At 47.7% G+C, this 22,854-nt stretch overlaps 1 protein-coding gene across 3 annotated transcripts in view; it reads left to right on the top strand.

Annotated features, from left to right (window-relative positions):
• GIGYF2 (GRB10 interacting GYF protein 2) overlaps positions 1-22,854 on the top strand; it is a 1,663,629-nt gene that overhangs the window by 827,413 nt on the left and 813,362 nt on the right. The window lies entirely within an intron of this gene.

The following is a 22,854-nucleotide window of genomic DNA, read 5'->3' as shown; positions in this document are numbered from 1 at the left end:
GGGGAACTTACAAAGCCAATCCCGATAGAGAGAGGAGTGAGACAGGGTTGTGTACTTGCTCCCACCCTGTTCTCACTCTATATCAATGACGTGGTAAATTACCTACAAGATCAAGCAAATGACCCCCCTAAACTGAATGGGAACTTGGTACCGGCACTGCTCTTTGCAGACAATACCATCCTGATCTCAGACTCTAAAGGGACTGCAAAATATGATGAACGGTTTTAACGGATTCTGCGCCGAAAAAGGTTTAGAAATTAATGCCGGTCAAACCAGGTACATGGCTATAAACCCACACAAGGACTTTAAAAATAACCTTGTGCTGAGTAACCAGAGAATAGAACATGCCACTAATTTTACCTATCTGGGCATATTATTAGATTCCAAACTAGCTTGGAAACAGCAAGTCAACCACTCACTACTACTGTTAGCCCAAGGGACAGGGGCAAAACATAAGAAGTACAGATTGTCCTCAAGCAAAACTGTGACACCAGCACTCGAGCTATACAAATGCAAGGTCCAGGCAGCAGCACTGTATGGATCAAAGCTATGGGGTACCAGTGACATCAAACAACTGATAATTGGGGGAAATAAATTTGTGAGGAGACTATTGGGGCTACCCCTATCAACACAACTTGTCCAAGTGTTTCATGAATTAGACATGAAGCTCATAGGGCATCTTTCAACTTTGCAACCATTGCTCTACTGGATAAGATTGTGGATAATGCCAGAATTACTAGTTTACAGAGAAGGTGTACATGAATTACTGGCCATTGACGCATGCCTTACCTTGGCGAAGATTTGTACAGAAATGGCTCATAGTTAGGTCTTGAATCCTATTGGAACCACCCTCACAGTTTAAAATCAAGCTGTAAAGACACACTGAAGGGAACCTATTGGCAGTACACATTATTTATTTTATTTTTATTTTGACTGTTTTGTATAGCACGAACAAGACCCTTGCGGGTATCCGAGCGCTTTACAGGGCAAATACAGGTGATTGACATATACATATAAATACAATGAATTAGGTGAATACAATACTTGTAACTATTAGAGACTAGCGCATATCTACAAGAGTGTATGAGAAAGTTCAGATGAATTTGGACAAGAGAATCTATTTCACTTCTTTTTAAAAAAAAAAAAAAAAAAAGCAGCGGACGAATTAAGTCTTGTTTCTGGGGGCAAGGAGTTTCAAATCCTGGGAGCCATTCCTAAGAAGGTACGATTGTGTGTTTTCTTCTTGGAGAAACGTTGTGGTTTAAGTAGAAGACTATCCGAACTCCTAGTAGATCTGTTACCACCCGATAGTACTAGTCTGCTAGGTATCTCAGGGTTTTGTGGTGCAATGCCTTGTGTCATACAGGCGATTTTCAAATGGATTCTGGCCTCAAAAGGTCACGAAGGTCAGGGGAAATGTGTCAGTTTCTTTTGGAGCCTGTGATGAGTCTAGCGGCAGTATTGATTGAGGCTCTTAGCGGACGGTCGTTGATCTGCTAAGGCCGCAGAGAGCGACACTCCCATAGTCCACTCTAGTAATTACTAGAGTTGGAACTGCCTGTTTAAAGTCATTTGCGGGTATGCAGGGTTTCAGATTTCTCAGGGTGTTCAACTGAAAAAGTGCTCCTTTAGTTGCAGCGGTGATGTGCTTCTGCATATTTAGCTTATTGTACAGGGTTATTCCTAGAGATTTAGCGGAATCAATGATGAGAGGTTGACTGTCGAGTGCATTTAGGTGCTTCATCCACTCGCGGCTGATGGTTGTTTGGTTGGGGGGAGCGATTAACAGGAATTCTGTTTTTAGTGTGTTTAGTTTTAAATAGTTATTTGCCAGCCGGGTCTGTGTGTTTTGGAGCGTTGAGTTAAGGGACTTGATGTCTTCAAGAGAGTGGACCTTAATTTAGACTTGTGTGTCGTCGGCGTACATGTGATAATGGATATTTGAGGAGTTGAGAAGCTCAGTGAGTAGTTCCGTAAACAGATTGAAGAGTGTTGGGGAGAGGGAAGATCCCTGGGGTACTCCCAAAGTGACTGGGGTGAGGTTAGGTAAAGATTGGTTGATCTTGAATCTTAGTGTTCTGTTTTGGAGGAAGGAAGTGAACCAGTTTAACACCGTTCCAGATAGACCCATTCTATGTTTCAAGAGGTCTAGTAGGTTGTCCTGTTTGACTGTATCGAAGGCTGTGGATAAGTCCCGTAGGATTAGCAAACAAGCTTTGTTTTGATCCAGTATTTGTAGTGCGCCATCTATTATGTGGGTCATGGCTGATTCGGTACTGTGCCCTGATCCAAAGCCTGATTAGAATTGATTGAGCAGGTTGAAATGGTCTATGTGGTTACTAAGCTGCATTTGGACACTTTTATCGAGTAGTTTGGCCAGGGTCGAGATGTTGGATTTTGGGCGATAGTTATTCAGGTCTGACGAGTCTGCTGATACTTTCTTTATTATGGGGGATACCTGACCGGCTTTGATGTCTGGGATGGTTCCTTGCAGAAGAGAGGTATTTATAATCCTGGTCCATAGGGGCACTAGCAGTGGAATGAAGGCCTTTAAGTGGGTTGCTTGGAGATGGTCTGTAAAATGTTTGGAGGGATTCATAGCCGTGAGCGTGTGTAAGATAGTTTCTTCGCTGTAGAAGTTGAAGGCGGTCCAGGAGGCGTTGTTCTTAAGGTCGAGCTTTGCAGAGCAGTTAAGTGGTGTCCCTGGTGTGGTCCGTGAGGAGTTCATGTGTGGGTCGGTATGGGATAATAGATCGTTAAGTAGGTCTCTCTTTAAGTTTTCAGTCTTTGTGTGAAAAAGGAGGCAAGTTCCTCGCAATTGGGGAGTGTTTCAGGATTAGCTTGGGGGGGAGTAGGAGACACCCTTAGATTGAGCTTTGATTATTTCGAATAGTTTTTTGGGGTGATTCTTAGCTTGGTCTAATTGTTTACGTATGAAATCCGCTTTTGAATGTCTAATCTTTCTGTAATAGGAATTTCTGTTGCTTCTTAGTAATTTGAGGTGGGCAGCAGATGGAGCGCTCTCCATTGTCTTTCAATTGCTCTCAATGATCTGTCTTCATTTAGCCTAGCATCATACCAGGGTTTTGAGTCTTTTGTGGTGACTCTTTTCAATTGTAGGGGAGTTAAGTTGTCAAGTACATTGAATGCTCTTTACTGAGACCCGAGATTAACAAGGCTAACATCTCAATTACTCACTATCAAGCCAAGTCCGAGTCACGAGGAGTTTCTTGACAATGTACAGCCGTACTTAGCAAGAATCCTATATCTAAAGCCAAGGTACAACATATTACATATCAAGAGCCATACTGCAAACTGGGAGGGTAAGGAAGACCGTTCTTGCACGTTATGAACTATAAGCACTTTAGGGTCTTTCGAAAATATAGAAAGCACAGCACACATTTTGTTTTTCTGTCCGGCGTATGATAGGGCTATGAGGAAATTTATCCGACCATTATGTAATTCAATGGGATTCAGAAAGCACCAAGAGGCACTTGGGGTACTGACTACTAGCACCTTACTGTGTGAAAGTGCCATCTTTCTTGCATGGTATGCCCCCACTTTTTGCTGAAATGCTGAATGTACTTTGACTGAGTATGCCCTGGGCTGCTGCCAATATGGTGCCCAGGGCCTATGTTCCTTCCCTAAACCAAAACCTCCAACCCAAATTGGCAAACCCTGGCCACATGTCAGCCCCTGGTAAATGGTACCCTAGGTACCCAGGGCCTTGTGACCAGGGAAGGCCTCTAAGGGCTGCAGCACTCATTGTGCCACCCTTAGAGGCCCTGTACCCTAACACACACACGCTGCCCTTGCAGGCTGAGTGTCTGGATACAGGACAAGACAAAGAGTCGACATGGCACACATCCCTGTGTACCATGCCCACAACCTACACTGCCCTGGCATACATCAGCCACCCCTCTAGCTGGGTGCCCTATGCCAGTGGTGTGGGCACAGGAGCATGAGCCCTGTGCCCCTACAGTACCCAGGTCCATTCCTGGGCCCTGTAAGTGCTTTGCTGCCATTTAAGAGTACATGGTGCTGGGAGCTTGTCAAACACGAACTCCACAGCACCATAATGGCAACACTGAAGACTGAGAAGTTTGTTATCAAATTGCTCAGCACATTAAACCCACACTGATGCCAGTGTGGGATTTAATGTACCAAGCACCACATAGGGCCTCTTAGAGAGGTCCCCTGAAACCTACCCTAAAATCCACGTCTGGTCTGAGAGGCTGCCACACAGCAGACATGTTGCTGGACCCCTGGGTAGGAGAGCCCTTGCTATCCCGGGCCTAAAACAATGCACATCCTGGGCGAGGTGCTAGATCTCCTCCCCCAGGATGGGCAGGGGGAAGCTTCAAAGGCATGCCACCTCTGTGAGCTTCCCCAGGCCACTTGCAACCCCCACTCTGGCGGGAAGCTTGGCCGGAAACCCCAAGTAAGGACAGGGGATGTGCCACCCTGCCAACCCCACCCCTCAGGTGGGGGAGGCGAGGTGAAGCACATCTCTGGGTGCTCGCCATCTTGAAGATGGGAGGCCCTACCCAATCAGGACTAGGCTACTTCCCCCCTCCCACAGGAGAGTGGCAGAATAGGGGGTGTAGCCACCCCAGGAGAGGGACCCATTGGTCCCTGCCCTTTACCTACCTGTAATGCCCCTAAATCTAGTATTTAGGGGCACCCTGAACCTTCCTTTTCCAGATTCCGAAATACAAAGAAGAGCAAGAAGAAAGAAGACCTGCCCTGCAGCTGCTAAGAAGAGGAATACACAAACTGCTTTGGCCCCAGCCCTACCGGCCTGTCGACCCTCGAACCTGCTCCTGCTACAACCCGGCATCTCTTGTGGCCAGCAACCTCACAAACCCCGGAAGACCTGGCTACCTTTTGGCTCTAAGCCCCTGGGACTCCCATGAGTAGAGGCTCTACTCAAAATCTGCTTCTAATCCCTGGCATCAGCCCGGAACCGCGAACCCTGCTCACTCTGCACCCACCAAGCCTGGCCTGTGCCGGAGTGAATAAAGACCACGAGGACGACCCCACGGCGACTGAGACCCCGAGTCCGGCACCCAAGGACTTCCCTCGACGCTCCTGACGACGCCTGCAGCCTCAGAACCAGGTACCCCCCCAACCGCGATCAACAGGGTAAGATTTCCCAACACCAAAAGGCACCCGGCGCCCTGCGGCCCCCTATGCCCAACTCCTGGGTACCTACCTATCCTCTTACTACCCAACTTACCACCCAACTTACCTCTCGAAGTGGTGGTGGCACCTCAAGAATCTTCGTCCCCGACCTTGCAGTCTTTTTCCAAACCGGAGCTTTCCCATTGAAATCAATTGAGCGCCCGACGGCTCAAAAGCACCCTGCACCCAGCCGCCCGAGTGGCCCTGGCAGTGTAACCTTTGCACCTATCTACTTCCCCATTTGCCCTGAGTAAGTGACCAGGAGCCCAGCTTCCACAGCCGCGTGGCCTGCTAGTCAGCAGCCACCAACCAAGGCCCCTGCCTCTCATAGGATAGCATTGGGCCTAACTCACTCTGCACGCGGCTGCCCCTGTGCCGCTGAGGGTGTAACAACGGTACCTACCTGACCCTGGGAGAACCATAAGTCTGTGCCCAGAACCTTAACTTTGCCAGTCGAGTACTTACCTGAAAGCCGATAACTCAATTTTCTCCATAGGGTAACATTGACTGGTTTTTGCTGAAATTTCTTCTAAGTGTGGACTTTTCAAAACTTAAAATATTCACAAAAAATCAGCCGAGTAACGGAAACGAAAATACTCACCTGCTCCTAGTGCTGGGTCTTGGTGCCCAGCACTGACCCTGAAAAATATTCACAACCGTACTTACCAGTCAATCAATCCATCAATGTACTTGTAAAGTGCACTACCTACCCGTGAGGGTCTCAAGGGGCTTAAGGTGGGGGGTGGGGGGGTGGGGGGGGGGGGGTATGCCTCTACTGCTTGAAGAGCCAGGTCTTGAGGAGTCTTCTGAAGGCGAGTAGGTCTTGGGTCTGTCGTAGGTGGGTTGGGAGGGTGTTCCAGGTTTTGGCGGCGAGGTAAGAGAAGGATCTGCCACTGGCGGTCGTACGTTGGATGTGGGGGACATCTGCGAGGGCAAGGCTGGCGGAGCGGAGCTAGCGGGTGGGGGTGTAGAAGCGGAGTCTGCTGTTCAGGTAGGCTGGTCCGGCGTTGTGGAGTGCTTTGTGTGCGTGGGTGAGGAGCTTGAAGGTGATCCTCTTGTTGATGGGGAGCCAGTGCAGGTCTCTCAGGAGGGGGGGTGATGTGGCTGCGGCAGGGGGTATTGACGATCAGTCGGGCGGAGGCGTTTTGGATGCGTTGTAGCCGCCGTTGGTGTTTGGCTGGGATTCCTGCGTAGAGTGCGTTGCCGTAGTCCAGTCTGCTGCTCACGAGGGCCTGTGTCACTGTTCTTCTTGTTTCGGTCGGGATCCATTTGTAGATCCGGCGGAGCAAGCGTAGGGTGTTGTAGCAGGAGGAGGAGACGGCGTTGACATGCTTGGACATGGAGAGGGAGGAGTCTAGGATGAATCCTAGGTTGCGTGCGTGGTCGGTTGGTGTCGGTGTTGTTCCTAGAGCGGTCGGCCACCAGGAGTCGTCCCAGGCTGAGGGGGTGGGTCCGAGGATGAGGACCTCCGTCTTGTCCGAGTTCAGTTTCAGACGGCTGCTCCTCATCCAGTCGGCGATGGCCTTCATGCCCTCGTGAATGTTGGTTTTGGCGGTGTGGGGGTCCTTGGTGAGGGAGAGGATGAGCTGGGTGTTGTCGGCGTAGGAGATGATGTTGTGGTGGCAGGCCACTTGTGCGAGGGGGGCCATGTAGACGTTGAACAGCGTCGGGCTGAGGGATGAGCCCTGGGGGACGCCGCAGATGTCGGGGGCTTCCAGTAACCCAATTTTCTCCCATATGAAATCATTGACTGTTTTTCTGTGAAATTTCTTCTAAGTGTCGATTTTTGCAAACTTGAAATATTCTTTAAAAATCGTACAAATTGTAAAAAACATAATTACTTACCTGTTTTGGCTAAAGCTCCCAGTACTGAGTCTAGGCACCCAGTACTGGATTACAAAAGTAACGAGAACATACTATACCTTCAACTTGAATTTTCTTCCATAGGGAATCATTGACTGTTTTCTTTGAAATTTCTTCTGTCAACTTTTAAAATAGCAAAATATTACTTAAAAACCTAATAGTAACTAAATTGACTTTTATCACTTGTTTCTAAGAACTGTCCCAGGACTGATTCTAAGATCCAGTCCTGGAATTACAAAAGTAATCCTGAGAGTAATCTAATGCAAATAACTTGAAACTTCCATTGAACTCAATGCATTATTGTGTTTAAAATTGTGTTGCCTATTGCAACAACTTGTAATTATTTACAAAAGGCAATTTCATATTGCAAAAGTATTTACCTAAAGCATCTCATTCTGAGAAAGTATATTTTAATACCTATTGTTGGTTCTAAAATAAAACAAGCATATATTTTTTATATATAAACCTTTGGCCTAGAGTTCAGTTGTTGAGTGTGTGAAACCATTTGCTGACTGTGTGTACAACAAAATGTTTTACACTGTCCTCTGATACTACCTTACTGCTCGACCAAGCTACCACTTTAGAAAGTAAGGTTATATCTAACTTTAGCCTCTGCCAAACCTCTGGGGGCTGTGGACTCTGTACACACTACCTATTTGGGAACAGTATATACAGAGCCACTTTCTCACACTTACCACATGTTATATTTGCCCTATCTAGGTATTTCTTTATAGTGGGCCTAATAAGGAAAAAAGCTGTGATGCGTTAAAGACCAAAATACTAATGATTGTTAAATATTCTTTGTATTGTATAAATAACCAGATACTTTTCCTCATATTGTATGAAAATAAGTTTAATGAATTTTAGAAAGAGAACTCACCTGGGTGGTAACAATGTAATCTCACGGTGATCAGTCTACACTGTTTTATATGGTTTTTAACTATTTTATTGGAAACTTCTGACACTTCTATTGAGACTATACAATATATGGTAGGGTGTATTTCAGATTATTTAATGAATGATTGTATGACTATGAAACCTTTTATTGCCTTGGCTGAAATAAAGTATTTAAATAAAAAAAATAAACAGCAGAAAAACACCTAAACCTGTTTTAGCCAGACGACATGGTTACTCCATAAAATGGAGTAAGATCGACAAAGGGCTCTTCTTCTCTCGACTGATACTGGCAAACTATAATGAGGTCAGTGTGAGAAAGTGCCCTCTTTCTTGCATGGTATGCCCCCACGTTTTGCTAAATTGCGGAATGTACTTTGACTGAGTGTACCCTCGACTCCTGCCAATCAGGTGCCCAGGGCCTATGTTCCTTCCTTAAAACACACAAACTCCAAATTGGCAAACCCTGGCCACATGTCAGCCCCTGGTAAATGGTACCCTAGGTACCCAGGGCCTTGTGACCAGGGAAGACCCCTAAGGGCTGCAACACTCATTGTGCCACCCTTAGGGGCCCTGTACCCTTACACACACACACACACACTGCCTTTGCAGGCTGAGTGTCTGGGTGCAGGACAAAATGAAGAGTCGACATGGCACACATCTCTGTGTGCCATGCCCAACACCTACACTGCCAAGGCATATGTCAGTCACCCCTCTGGCTGGGTGCCTTATGCCCATGGTGTGGGCGCAGGAGCCCTGTGCCCCTACAGTACCCAGGTCCATTCCCGGGCACTGTAAGTGCAGTGCTGCCATTTAAGAGTACATGGTGCTGAGAGCTCGTCAAACACGAGCTCCACAGCACCATAATGGCAACACTAAAGACTGGGAAGTTTGGTATCAAACTTCTCAGCACATTAAACCCACACTGATGCCAGTGTGGGATTTAATGTGCCAAGCACCCCAGAGGACATCTTAGAGATGCCCCCTTACAACTAACCTACAATCCACGTCTGCTCTGAGGCTGCCCAGGCTGCCACACAGCAGACACGTTGCTGGACCCCTGGGTGGGAGAGCCCCTGCTCTCCCGGGTCAGCAACAATGCACATCCTGGGTGAGGTGATAGATCTCCTCCCCCAGGATGAGCAAAGGGAAGCTTCAAAGGCCTGCCGCCTCTAGGAGTTTCCCCAGGCCACTGCAACCCCCCACTCTGGCGGGAAGCTTGGCCGGAAACCTCATACAAGGACAGGGTATGTGCCAACCTGCCCACCCCACCCCTCAGGTGGGGGAGGCGAGGTGAAGCACATCTCCGGGCTCTCGCCATCTTGAAGATGGGAGGCCCTACCCTATCAGGATTAGGCTACTGCCTCCCTCCCACAGGAGAGAGGCAGGATAGGGGGTGTACCCACCCCAGGACAAGGACCCATTGGTCCCTGGCCTTCACCTACCTGTAACGCCCCTAAATCTAGTATTTAGGGGCACCCTGAACCTTCCTTCCCCAGATTCCAGATTCCGAAACTACAAGAAGAGCGAGAAGAAAAGAAGACCTGCCCTGCAGCTACGAAGGAGAGGGAGACACCACCTGCTTTGGCCCCAGCCCTACCGGCCTGTCGACCTCGGACTTGCTCCTGCTCCAAACCCGGCATCTCTTGTGGCCAGCAACCTCAGAAACCCCGGAGGACCTGGCTACCTTTGAACTCTGATCCCCTGGGACACCCATGAGTAGAGGCTCTACTCAGAACCTACCTTTCACCCCTGGCAGCAGCCCGGAACCGCGATCCCAGCCCACTCTGCACCTGCCAAGCCTGGCCGGTGCCGGAGTGAACTAAACCCAAGAGGACGACCCCACGGCGACTGTGACCCCGAGTCCGGCACCCAAGGATCCCCCTCGACAATCCTGAAGAAGCCTGCAGCCTCAGAACAGAGTGCCACCCCAACCGCGATCAACAGAGGGTAAGATTTCCGACATCAAAAGGCACCCCTGCACGCGGCGCCCCACGGCCCCCTGTGCCCAATCCCGGGGTACCTACCTATCCTCCAACTACCCAACTTACCCCTCGAAGTGGTGGTGGCACCTGAAGAGTCCTCGTCCCCGAGCCTGCAGTCTTTTTCCAAACCGGAGATTTCCCATAGAAATCAACTGAGCACCCGACGGCTCAAAAGCACCCTGCACCCAGCCGCCCGAGTGGCCCTGGCAGTGAAAACTCTACTCTAACCTACTTCCCCACTTGCCCTGAGTAAGTGACCAGGAGCCCAGCTCCCACAGTCGCGTGGCTTGCCCGACAGCCTCCACCAACCCAGGCCCCCCTATCCCTCATAGGATAACATTGGGCCTAACTCTCTCTGCACCCGGCCGCCCTAGAGCCGCTGAGGGTGAAACAACTATACCTACCTGACCCTGGGAGACCCCTGAGTCTGTGCCCAGAACCTCAACATTGCCAGTCGAGTACTTACCCTTAAACCGCAAACTCTATTTTCCTCATTGGGTAACATTGGCTGGCTTTTTCCTGAAATTTCTTCTAAATGTGGACTTTTCAAATCTTCAAATAATCACCAAAAATCAGCCGAGTGACAAAAACGAATTTACTCACCTGCTCTTAGGTGAGCTCCCAGTGCTGGATCTTGGTGCCCAGCACTGACTCAAAGTACCCACAACTATACTGACTTTTAACTCAGCAACAAATACTTTATTCGGTTCAATTACAAAAACCATAAAAGTAGACAGACAACAAGAACAGGTCCCCTAAAAATACAGTAATTTACCTTTTAAAAAAGAATATAAAAACAAACATTATGTAGAAAAACCATTCTAAAAAATGTATCTGACCAAATCAGTAAAACAACCCAAAAAACCCGCTAGGCTACTCTCTTCCAACGTATCTTTTTACTTAATCTCATGGCTCTGGTCAGAAAATTCGCAATGTTAAAAATTTCCCAAATATTTGACAACAATTGCAGGTACAAAAGGGCCGGTTTAACCTGTCTAAAGCCTTTATCCTTAATTAATGGTAGTATGAACTTTTTCCTTATTGGGGTAAAATAAGTGCAAAAGAACAAAAAGTGCGTAGTGTCCATGATGGAAAATCCATCACACGGACAAATCTCTAGGTCTTTCGCATTTGTCCACCCTGGGCGGCCTGTAATAAGAAGGTGCATTTTGTTTAATCTGAATCTGGTCAGCAAAAATCTATGGTTGGAATTATTGACCACTCTCAGATACAGTTCCATCTCCCCAGAATTTATTAACAACTGATAAGCTCTTACAGTAGGTTTAGACAATTCTTTGTCTTCCCTTTCTAGTCCCATGATGAGCCTATATGTGTGTTTTACCCATTTCGCATCCCCCTTAACTATTTTGGATGGCTGATTATACAATTCAGGACGACCTAAATAATCCGCTATCTTTTTGATGTAATTCAGCCACGGGATGGAATTACATCGGTCAAGTGCTAAGCAGTCCCTTAAGACCTCATGGTTTAATTCTAGGTCTGCATTCAACCACACTGTAATACATTTTAATAGTGGTGCAAGTGCAATTCGATCCACCAGGTATTCCACCCCACATTCTTGGTGGGCAATAAACCCCGGGGTGGAATTGGGTACAGACAAAATGCTTTTTAGGAACTTATCCTCCACACACTGCAGCGATTTTGCATCTTTAAAGCCCCATAAATCTGCACCATACATAGCCAAGGAAGACACATTTAGCGTCATACACCTTTAATACTGCCTGCAGTGGTTTCACACCTATTTTCCGTGCAAATCCTAATACTGACAGAGTGGCCCTAGAGAAGACATTACGCTTGGCTGCCATTTGAGGCAGCCATGTGGAGCTATCATCGAAAATGACCCCTAAGTATGGGAATCTAGAGACTTTAGACAGGACATTTCCGTTACAATACAAGTTCTTCGTTTGTTTGCCTTTTGGTCTCACTGTCATTAAATGGGATTTGAGGTAGTTAACACTTAAATCTAAAATATTCATAAAATCATAAAATGAGTTTAAAAGCCGCTGTAAACCTACCATGGTACGTGCCAAAAGTGCGGCATCATCGGCATAAAGTACCGGTATAGTAAACTTACCCGCCCTTGGTATGTCCTTACATACTTTCCCTAGGACCATACCAAGGTCATTGACATAAAGCATAAACAGAAGGGGGGCTAAAATACAGTCCTGCCTGACCCCACTCAGAATCCCGATCTTACCCGTACAGTTACCCTTGCGATCATACCTAACTGTAGCAGTAAGGTCCCTGTGAAGATCTGCCAGGAAGTACACTATGTTTTCATCAATGCCTAATTTTAAAAGTATATCCCACAACTTTGATCTATTTACTCGCTCAAAAGCTGATGAGAGGTCCATAAATGCTATGTATAGTGAACCCCTTTTGGCAATTGTGTACTTCCCAATTAAAAGTTGGAGATTGAGGCATTGGTCTATAGTACCACGGCCCTTCCTAAAACCAAATTGAAGAACCGAAAGGATATTTGTTTCATCCAATTTTTCACAGAGTTTACTCAGGACCACCCGTCCTAGGACCTTTACTGCAGAGTCAATGAGCGAGATCGGGCGGTAGTTACTGGGATCCCCTCTGTTACCTTTTTTGAATATCGGCACAATGACTGATTCTGACCATGTGGTTGGAAAACCAGATTTACAGACTCTATTATAAACATTTGCTAAAAGTACGGACCATAGCTTGACATCTGATTTGAAGAGGTCAGCAGGGACGCCATCTGGGCCCAGGGCCTTATTGCTAGTCATTTTCCCTATGGCATCTGCCACCTCTTCCACCGTAACCGAAAAAATGTATGGATGCAGAATGACAGCGGGTGAGCCCTCCTCACCCGAGTTTGTTACTTCATAAACTGATTTAAAATGCAAAAGCCATGACTGTTCCTGTATGTTGCAATCTAACACATGATTGCCAACATCATTAAAAAAAGGTTTATTAACAACGGACCAGAATTTAGCACTATTCTTCAGGACATCAGTGGAGGTCAAGTCTTCCCAGGCTGTTTCCCTAATCTCGCGCTTTCTAATCTCTATAGCCCTTTTATAAGATTTCCTTAAGGAAGCCACGAGTGTCCTATCTACTGGGTTCTCCTTCAGGGCCATTCGTAGTTTTTGGTTGGCGCGTGTACATTTATGGTCAAACCAATTGAACAATGATGCTGATTAACCTCCCTATATTTTTCCCAAAAACAATCCAGAGAGGCCAATTGGTCAGTCAGGCCTGATCTATCAAAAGAATTATAAAAATTCACAATTAAAATATTACATGCCCCGTCACAAGCAATTTGTACTGCTAAACAGCATGGGAGACCGGTTTCTATCTGTGTAAGTGTCCCTGGAATAGTAGCCATAATTAACGTCACTAGCCCCCCCTTTGCCCTCCCCATAACCGAGGGTATTGCCGGTAAAAAATAGGTGGAATAGCCGTCTATACTTAAAATATTTTCTAAGTCCCAGGTTTCTTGTAACCCAATGATATCCACTGTCCCCATGAACTCTCTCCAGATGGCATCATCCAATTTATTCCGTAGACCCGCAATATTCCAGGTTACGATTTTTATAACGGTAGTAGTCAGGGAATGTACTAACCCATCTGAGACTACCATCGTCCCCACTAGGGTATTTACGTCATCATTTTGAATCGTAACATTTGGGGGCAGGGTCTCACCCTCCTCCCGGGAACCGGGTATAACTCTGTTCTCTAAGCCATGCCATAGACAGTCTATGCAGCCTAGGTTGGACAGAGCATCAAACTGATTAAAAACCGGGACATTGAAAAAATTGTCTGGTCCCAAGGTATGACGAGAGTTATGTTGGGGATAACCTTTGTGCATTAGGGGGATGGGCAGTGTCTTTGTAAAGTGCCTCCTTTGAGCACCATTTCTCCCAGGAAATTGCATAGAAAAGTTCTCCATGCCAGCCATTTGGGGGGGCCATGGGTAGAAATAGCTCAGGTCAAAGGTCATGATTCCACCCCCCATTATTGTGATTCGGTACACCGCTGATGAACTGGACCACACGTGGGTTTCTAAAGTTCACTATAATGCAGTCACCGTCAATGTCCTTGGCCTTTTGACCTACCCAACAGACCCGTCTCACATTTATAATTTCCCCATATAAATCTCGACTTAATGGCCGGTTTTTCCCTAACCAAAACATTACCTTATTTTTTAATTTTTGATAAGACTCTGCCCTATTGTTCACCCACTCAGGAACCCCCGCCAGAACAATCACAAATGGATAAGACTCCTCAGGGAGATCAATTCCCTTATGATTGCTCAGAGCATTTGTTCCCATAGGCACCGCTTTAACTTGAATGTTGTCAATTGTCTGTGTGCCTTTCGGGTTTATCTGGCCATGATGTACAGCTATATTGCCTCTCTGTGTGTCACTAACTACCTGAAAAGGCATACCCTTAGTTCCCCCCCCCAGGATTAAGATGTACTCTACTCTCTTTAACCAATTTTTCCTTAAAGCAAGACTTCTGGCTGGTTTTTGGAGGGTTAAATAAAGTAGACACACTATTTTGTGGCTGATGTACTTCCCCCACATTATTAGGCATATTTAAATTAGCAGAAGTAACAATTTGAAGGGCGTCTAACTGCGAGCCTATCCTTCTAAGTCGTTCGACTATTGGGGAGATTAATGATTTTAACAAGCATTCGAACTTATCCAATAAATGAGCGATGTCACCAGCTCCATCAGCAACATCAATTTTATCAGGAAAAAAGTTAACTTGGGGGGGCACAGGAGTCACCTCCTGTAAAGAGGTATTTTTACTACCTCCCTGAATGCCCCCCTTGTGGCCGAATAGTATAACTTTGGATCTCTTGCGGCTCCCCCCCTTCAATGCTCTATCACAGCGTTTACGCTTTAAAGCTAGCGCTGGCGTACTTTCTAGGGACTCGTGTACCACTCGATGTTCTAGTACTGGTACTGGCTCATTACTTTTCCTAGTCCCTTTATCCGCACTTGGGTAAGCCATAAAAGAAGCCAAGCTAGCATCCACCCCACTTATATCCGAAATAACGGACTGTTCCATGATTATGTGATTTAAAGGAGCACTCTGGGTCAGTGTAGAAGGTGGAGACACTACGAGTGCAATGTTCCCAAGAGAAGATCTTTTTTGAAGAGCGGGGTCAAGAGATAAACGACGGACCGTTTGGTCGATCTCCTTTTCCAGGGCCGAAGCAGCCATTGTAATAAAGGCGTCCATGGGACCTATAATCCCCCCTGACCCTCCCTTAATACTCAGTTTCTGGCCTTTCAGTGATTTTGATGCCATGCTTACTCCCACACAGGCTACACGTTAAACGTATCAGATGACTAACAGACACTCTGCGATTGGGAATTATAAATCAGTACTTTACGTGGGACTCCTAATCCCCTCACCAGCACACTATCCGAGTCCGTCAACCAAGGGGTATGGCCCAGTCCAGTCTCCTTCAGTCTCTGACTGTCTCAGACTGTCCGCCCTTTGTCCGGGCTTCGTCCCGCGCGCGTCCCGCTGTGCGCGGGTCCAGTGATGATTTTATGCACCTGGTCCTGGTGTGCTGGGCGTGGCCGAGGTCCCCACAGCCTTGTGGGCACTGTAGTCCTCTCCAGAGATGTTGCCCCGGTGCAGGAATGAGCGAGTGTTTCCCGCGAAGCGGTAAACACGAGAAGTTGGTGCAGGTCTATTAAAGGGCTTTTCCCAGTCTTTCCAGGCTGCCCTGATCCGCTACACAGCCAAACACGATTGCCAGGACTCTCCCGCTTTTCCACCGGTGCAGTGGTGATTTTATGCTCCTGGTGTGCTGGGCGTGGCCGAGGTCCCCACAGCCTTGTGGGCACTGTAGTCCTCTCCAGAGGTGTTGCCCCGGTGCAGGAATGAGCGAGTGTTTCCCGCGAAGAAACACGAGAAGTTGGTGCAGGTCTATTAAAGGGCTTTTCCCAGTCTTTCCAGGCTGCCTTGATCCGCTACACAGCCAAACACGATTGCCAGGACTCTCCCGCTTTTCCACCGGTGCAGTGGTGATTTTATGCACCTGGTCCTGGTGTGCTGGGCGTGGCCGAGGTCCCCACAGCCTTGTGGGCACTGTAGTCCTCTCCAGAGGTGTTGCCCCGGTGCAGGAATGAGCGAGTGTTTCCCGCGAAGCGGGGAAACACTAGAAGTTGGTGCAGGTCTATTAAAGGGCTTTTCCCAGTCTTTCCAGGCTGCCCTGATCCGCTACACAGCCAAACACGATTGCCAGGACTCTCCCCTTTAACTAATTTTTCTTCCATAGGAAACCATTGACTGTTTTTCTGTGAAATTTCTTCTAAGTGTTGATTTCTGCAATCTCTAAATATTTGTCAAAAATCGTATAGCATCTGAAAACGTAATTACTTACCTGTTTTGGATAAAGGTCCCAGTACTGAGTCTAGGCACCCAGTACTGGATTACAAAAGTAACGATAACCTACTGTACCTGTAACCTACACTTTCTTCCATAGGGAATCATTGATTGTTTGCTCTGAAATATTTTCTAAGTGCTAACTTTTGAAATAGCTAAATATTAGTTAAAAATCATTACAGTACCAAAGTCGACTTTCAACAGCTGATTCTGAGAACTGACCCAGGACTGGATCTAGGATCCAGGCCTGGAATTACAAAAGTAATCTAAAAAGTAATCTGTTGCATATAATTTGAATTTATCATTGAGCTCAATGTATTGTGTTTAGAAATAGAGTTGCCTACTGCAACTACTTGTAACTGTTTACTAAAAAGTCTATTGCATATACAAAAGTATTTTTATGAAACATCTCCTGTCGAGAAAGTATATTTTAATTCCAAGTGTTGGTTCTAAAATAAAACAAGCATATATTTTTTATATACAAACCATTGGCCTAGAGTTCAGTTATTGAGTGTGTGGAACTATTTGCTGACTGAGTGTGTACAACAAATGCTTTACACTGTCCTCTGATACTGCCTTACTGCTCGACCAGGCTACCACTTTGGAGAGTAAGGTTATATCTAACTTTAACCTCTGTTAAACCCTTGGGGTCTGTGGACTATGTACACCCTGTACCTATTAAGGAACAGTATATACAGAGCCACTTTCTCACAGTCAGTCTTTGGTTAAATCATTGAATAAACAAATTGCAAGTAGTTGCAGTATTTCTGAAGATCTTAAAAGGCATTAAGCAGCAGCTAACTCCTCCATCGGGTGGAGGCAAACAGCTGCAAAATCTCTGATTTGACAATGTCTGCTCACAAGATTCTGCCAACCTCTGCAATGTGCTAACAGCCAATCCAAGGGATAAATTACAAATTAAAAACTTGACACAGTTATAAAAGTGCGATAACAAATCGGAAAAAACAATTAAGATCTGAAGTGTGGGAGAAATTAAGGGCAGCAGCCAATGAGAATGACTCAATCTTTTTGGGAAGTGGCCAACGCACCATTCCTACTAGAAGCAGGTAGCCCATCCACAGACTTATGCATAGAGGAAAAGACCTGGATAGACAATTTTCAAAAAATCTTCCAAAAGCTGAACATAAGTATCACTGTAGAAAGTCCGCACAAGATCAAATGTACCTCATCTCTAGTTTTTGATCTGGACGAGATAGTGTGCATTGTCGCAAGCATCTTCTTTAAAGGCAGCAGGGCCAGATGGGATACCTGTTGACATATTCCTGAACAATGGAACCTTCTGGGTCCCCTAACTCACATTAGCATTGAATGCTATAGGCACTATGGGCCCTCCGTCGTCGAAACAGTCATCATTGTTCCATTATTTAAAAAAGGAGATGGCTCAGATCCCGCAAATTATCAGCCAATTGCATTAATTGACAGCACAGCAAAGGTAATTTGCCAAATATTATTAAACAGACTGGAAAACTGGGCTCGGGAGAAAGTTATCCTGTCGGAGGTACAATATAGTTTCAGGAAAGGCAGAGGGACCATGGACCAATGCCTGAACTTGGCACTCCTGGCAGGAAAGTACACACAGGCCAAGCAAGAAAATCTTTATATGGCATTCTTGGATGTCTCTGCCGCATTCGATTGTGTTAATCATAACAAGTTGTGGCAAGCCATTAGCAAGTGGAGGTGGCAATAATCTGCTTTATAAGACAACTATACGCAGGCGCTACAGCAAGGGTCCGCTATGGTAGGCTGGGTGAATGTACCAGATCTTTTAACATCACAAATGGCGTAAGGCAGGGCTGTGTACTCGTGCCCTTGTTCTCACTGTATACCAACAAACGAAATTACTTTTTTAAATTGTGCTCCTTTGGAGCTGATGCACAGTTGTCTATTAAGTCTACTGACCCTCAAAATGAACCACTTCATTGCCTTAACATCCGCTCGAAGTGTGAGCGAGTTTCAAACTTTCTGTCCAACCACCGTATACCACTTTTTTCCCCACAATAAGCTGATGTTGAGGACGACCCAAGCTTCTTTTTTTTTTAACCAACAGTGGTAATCATGTTCCATGTTGGGTAGGTTATTTACCATCAGTTCTTTTTAATTTTTTGTGCTCCTCATTTTTCAACAGAGGAAGAGAATTCCCATTGTTTGAACTCCGAGAGCACTTATATTTACATTATTAGCACCAAAGAACATTGGGTGGACAATCCGCTCTTTGTTGGGATTGCCGGTACAAGAAAGTGCAAGGCGGTGCAGAAACGGACTATTTTTAAATATATTGTGCTTGCCATCAAGAGCTGATGCGCATTGGCCAAGATGCAGCCTCTGGAAGTTTTAAACGTTAATTCCACTAGAGCCAAAGATGTCACCAGTGCGTAGGCACACGGAATGCCTTTTCTGGAGATTTGTCAGGCTTCTACTAGGGCTTTGATGCACATGTTAACGGAACATTACTGCCTTGATAGGCATGTAGAGCTGACCATTTTGTCTGCTCGGTCCTGGTATTGCCAAGTTCACAGACCCACCTCCTCGGGAAGTACTACTATGGTATCTAGTCACAAGGTTATGAATCTGAAGTTGGAAGTTTCTATTAGAAGAACAAACTACTTACCTTATGTAACTTTTTCTAGTGTACACTATATCTAACCCCAGATTCCTTATCGACCCTCACAGCCACACCTTCTGTGAACTCTTGTTCATCTGAAAAAGGTCCCAATCTAGAGATCTGCTCATTGTTTATAATAATTTGCTGATGGCTTTGTGCCTAAGAGCACGCAGAGCTCCCAAGAAAGTAAGCATCGTCAGCACGCATGGGTGGCGCTTGTGTGGCTTCATTCTTCATTTCTGGAGCAGAACAGCATTGGCGCTGAGCTGCGCAATGCCACCTTACAGCGCACAGGAGTACTGCTCTAAAAGATTTCCAGATTCAGTCTTGACAACAGGAAAATATACGTAGATGAGCAATCTGTGGATCTGAAAGAGACACGTTAGTGATAGATTCCTTACCTTAGAATATCCCCAGGCGTCAGACTGGATCCGGAAAGTTTTCGTCAGCAGTACCCCTGCGCGTCGGTAGGCGTCGTCGTACGGCTCCGCGTACGTCGTTGGCTTCATAGTCGCCGAGTTGATGTCGCTGGAGCTACTTAGACACGCCCACGTGCGCTGACGTCAGTTCTCTCTTTTTCCGCGCCAGCAAGCGCAGATCCGGAGAGAGCGGTACTCCCAGTCATTTTTTGACTGAGTTTTTGGGGATTTTTGTCTCCTGTTTTTTGAAAATTTATACTCCAGGTGCAAAGGGATGCCCGGTTTCAAGTCTTGCGTGGCCTATCCCCGCACAATGTCGGTGATGGATCTTCACCGTGAGTGTCTACTGCCTGGGGCGCCACCACGACTCAGTCGTGCTCCCACTGCCGGGCCATGGATCCGAATGGAGCGGTCCCGAAAGTGGCTAGAGGCCCGGGACCAGCCGCAGAGCCATCACCACCAGTCCAAGTCTTCGCACTCGGAGTCAGGTAAGGCGCTCCCGTGGATAAGAACGTGACCCAACGCCATCGCCCGGCCCCGGGCACCCCGTCTTCCTCTCCCAACACCCTACCCCTGAGAGCTTGGTTGTCTAGGCCTCTGCGTCCCCGATCGCATTCCCTTCCGCACCACCGAACAGGAAATCCAAGAAACTGGAGCAGTTTGGGAAGATTTTTTCTTCCGCTAGTTCAAGACTGCGGTCTGTCAACGCCGCATGTCTCTTGGGCTGTTATTCCCATTTTGTGTGGGATACGGTTGTGCAAGTGCTGCCTCAGTGTCCGGTGGCGGCTCGGACAGTACTCTCCCAAGCTATTGCTGAGGGGAGAGACGCAGCCAAGTTCACGATCTGATGTGGTCTTGACACTGCTGAGTCGCTAGGCGGGGCGATTTCCACTACAGTGGCGCTACGCCGCCACGCCTTGCTGAGAACGACTGGCTTTTCTGGGGATGTCCAGAACATATTGATGGACATGCCCTTTGATGGCACTCGCCTGTTTGGCGATCAGGCGGATTGCCCATTGGAGCGTTTTAAGAACTTGCGGGCTACAGCCAAGTTTTTAGGCCTTTCAGCCACACGCACTCCTTCCGCTTCTGCTTTTCGCTCGTGGTCAAGGAAGAGGCACCCAAGGACGTTCATTTCAGAGCCACAGGCCTGCGCAGCAACAGTCTCAGCGCGGACGTGGGACACACTGAGGCGGGTCACGGGGCCAGCGTGCAGGTCAGTCCACCACCCCCCCTGCCTCCAAACCTTCCTAGTCCGGTGTTTCGGGCCCACCAGACAGCAGTGGGTGGCAGGATTTGCCATCACCTCCACCACTGGCGCACCATCACATCGGACAGGTGGGTTCTGCAAATTGTCCGAAGGGGTTACTCCCTCCCCTTCGAGACAATCCCCCCCAGCTATGCCACCACAGTATCACCGCATGTCGGGGGATCACTTGGCACTTCTCCAGCAGGATGTTATGGCCCTCTTAGCCAAGGGGGCCATCGTGCACGTTCCAATGCCAGAAGTAGGTTGTGGTTGTTACTCCCACTATTTCTTGGTTCCAAAGAAGGACAAGGGCCTGCTTCCCATCTTAAGTCAATCGCTTCCTCCGGTAGAAGTTCAAGATGCTCACACTTGCTCAGGTCTTGTTTGCCCTCGGCCCGCAAGACTGGATGGTAGCATTGGACCTGCAGGACGCATATTTTCATATCCCCGTCCTGCCAGCCCACCGGCGTTCCATGCGATTCACAGTAGGACAAGAGCATTTTCAGTTCACCACGCTCCCCTTTGGCCTTACCGGTGCCCCTCGGGGGTTCACCAAAGTAATGGCGGTGGTCGCAGCTCATCTGCGCAGATCAGGGTTTTCTGTCTTCCCCCTATCTCGATGACTGGTTGTTGAAGGCAGGCTCACCCCAAACAGTCCTCTCCCACCTCCAGACTACGGCCGACCTATTGCATTTGCTGGAGTTCTCCAGCAACATGCCGAAGTCACACCTGATTCCCTCTCAGAAGCTCCTCTTCATCGGAGGGGTTCTGGACACGGCGCAGTTTCGGGTTTATCCTCCCGTACGAGTCCGGGACATCTGGGCTATGATTCTGATCTTTCAGCCATTGTCCTGTGTTTCGGTCAGGATGACCTTGAGGCTGCTGTGTCTAATGGCCTCCTGCATCCTGCTGACCAATCACGCCAGGTGGCATATGCGGGCTCTGTAGTGGGTCCTGAAGTTCCAGTCGGCACAGCATCTGGGGAATCTGTTCGACTACGTCCAGATCTTGGAGGGCACTGCACAATTGCAGTGGTGGCTCACGAATCAGCATTGGGTCAGCGGCAGATCCCTCTCCCTTCCCCAGCTGGAGCACACAGTGGTGACGGATGCATCCCTCCTGCAATGGGGTGGCACATGGGAGAGGCGGAGATCATGGCCTCTGGTCTCCGGTGGAGTCCAAGCTCCATATCGACCTTCTGGAGCTTCGGGCGATCCTTCTTGCACTGAAGCTATCCCTTCCCCCTGTTAAGGGAAGGGTGGTGCAGGTGTTCACAGACCACACCACCGCCATGTGGCATTGAAACAAACAAGGCGGGGTGGGGTCGTGGACCCTATGTCAGGAGGCTCTGCGCCTCTGGACAAGATTGGAACGTCAAAGCATTTCCTTGACGGTTCAACACCTGGCAGGTTCTTTGAATGCCAGGGCGGACGAACTCAGCGGCCGGTGCCTGATGGATCACGAATGGCGTCTTCACTCGGAGATGGCGCAAGGTCTCTTTCAACAATGGGGAGAGCCTTGGTTAGATCTATTCGCCACCGAAGAGAACGCGCAATGTCATCACTTCTGGGCGTTGGAGTTTCCAAGGCAGCACTCGCTCGGAGACGCTTTTTGTCACAAGTGGAGCTGCGGTCTATTGTACGCCTTCCGCCTATTCCACTTCTACACAGAGTGCTGAAGAAGATCAGGCACGACCGGGCCCAAGTCATTCTTGTGGCCCCGGACTGGGCTTGAAGAGTTTGGTATCCCGAGCTACTCAGTATGAGCATGGATCCCCCGATCCGACTGCCTCTTTGGGAGGATCTTAAGTCGCAGCAACAGGGGACGGTCCTCCTCCTGAACCTGTCCAGCCTCAACCTACATGCGTGGACATTGAATGGCGACAGTTGATTCCGTTTGATTTGCCTCCTGAAGTCTGCGATGTCATTCTGGCAGCCAGGGTCCCTCCACTAAATCGAAATACGCCTGCAGGTGGAACAAATTTGTGGCATGGTGCTCAGCAAAGGCTGTGGATCCCCTTTCTGTCCCTCTTTCAGAGGTCCTTTTGTTCCTTCTTTCTCTGGCCTGGTAGGGCTCTGTTCTGGGCACTATTAAGGGTTACCTTTCTGCAATTTCAGCTTTTCTCAGGCTTCCTGATCAGCCCTCTCTTTTCAAGTCCCCTGTTAATAGATTTCTCAAAGGCATTACTCACCTTTTCCCTCCTATTCCGTTTGTGATGCCGCAGCGGGACTTAAA

The sequence above is a fragment of the Triturus cristatus genome, chromosome 11 (assembly GCF_964204655.1).
Source record: "Triturus cristatus chromosome 11, aTriCri1.1, whole genome shotgun sequence".
Classification (NCBI taxonomy): Eukaryota; Metazoa; Chordata; class Amphibia; order Caudata; family Salamandridae; genus Triturus; species Triturus cristatus.
This window is presented reverse-complemented; position numbering and strand designations above follow the sequence as displayed.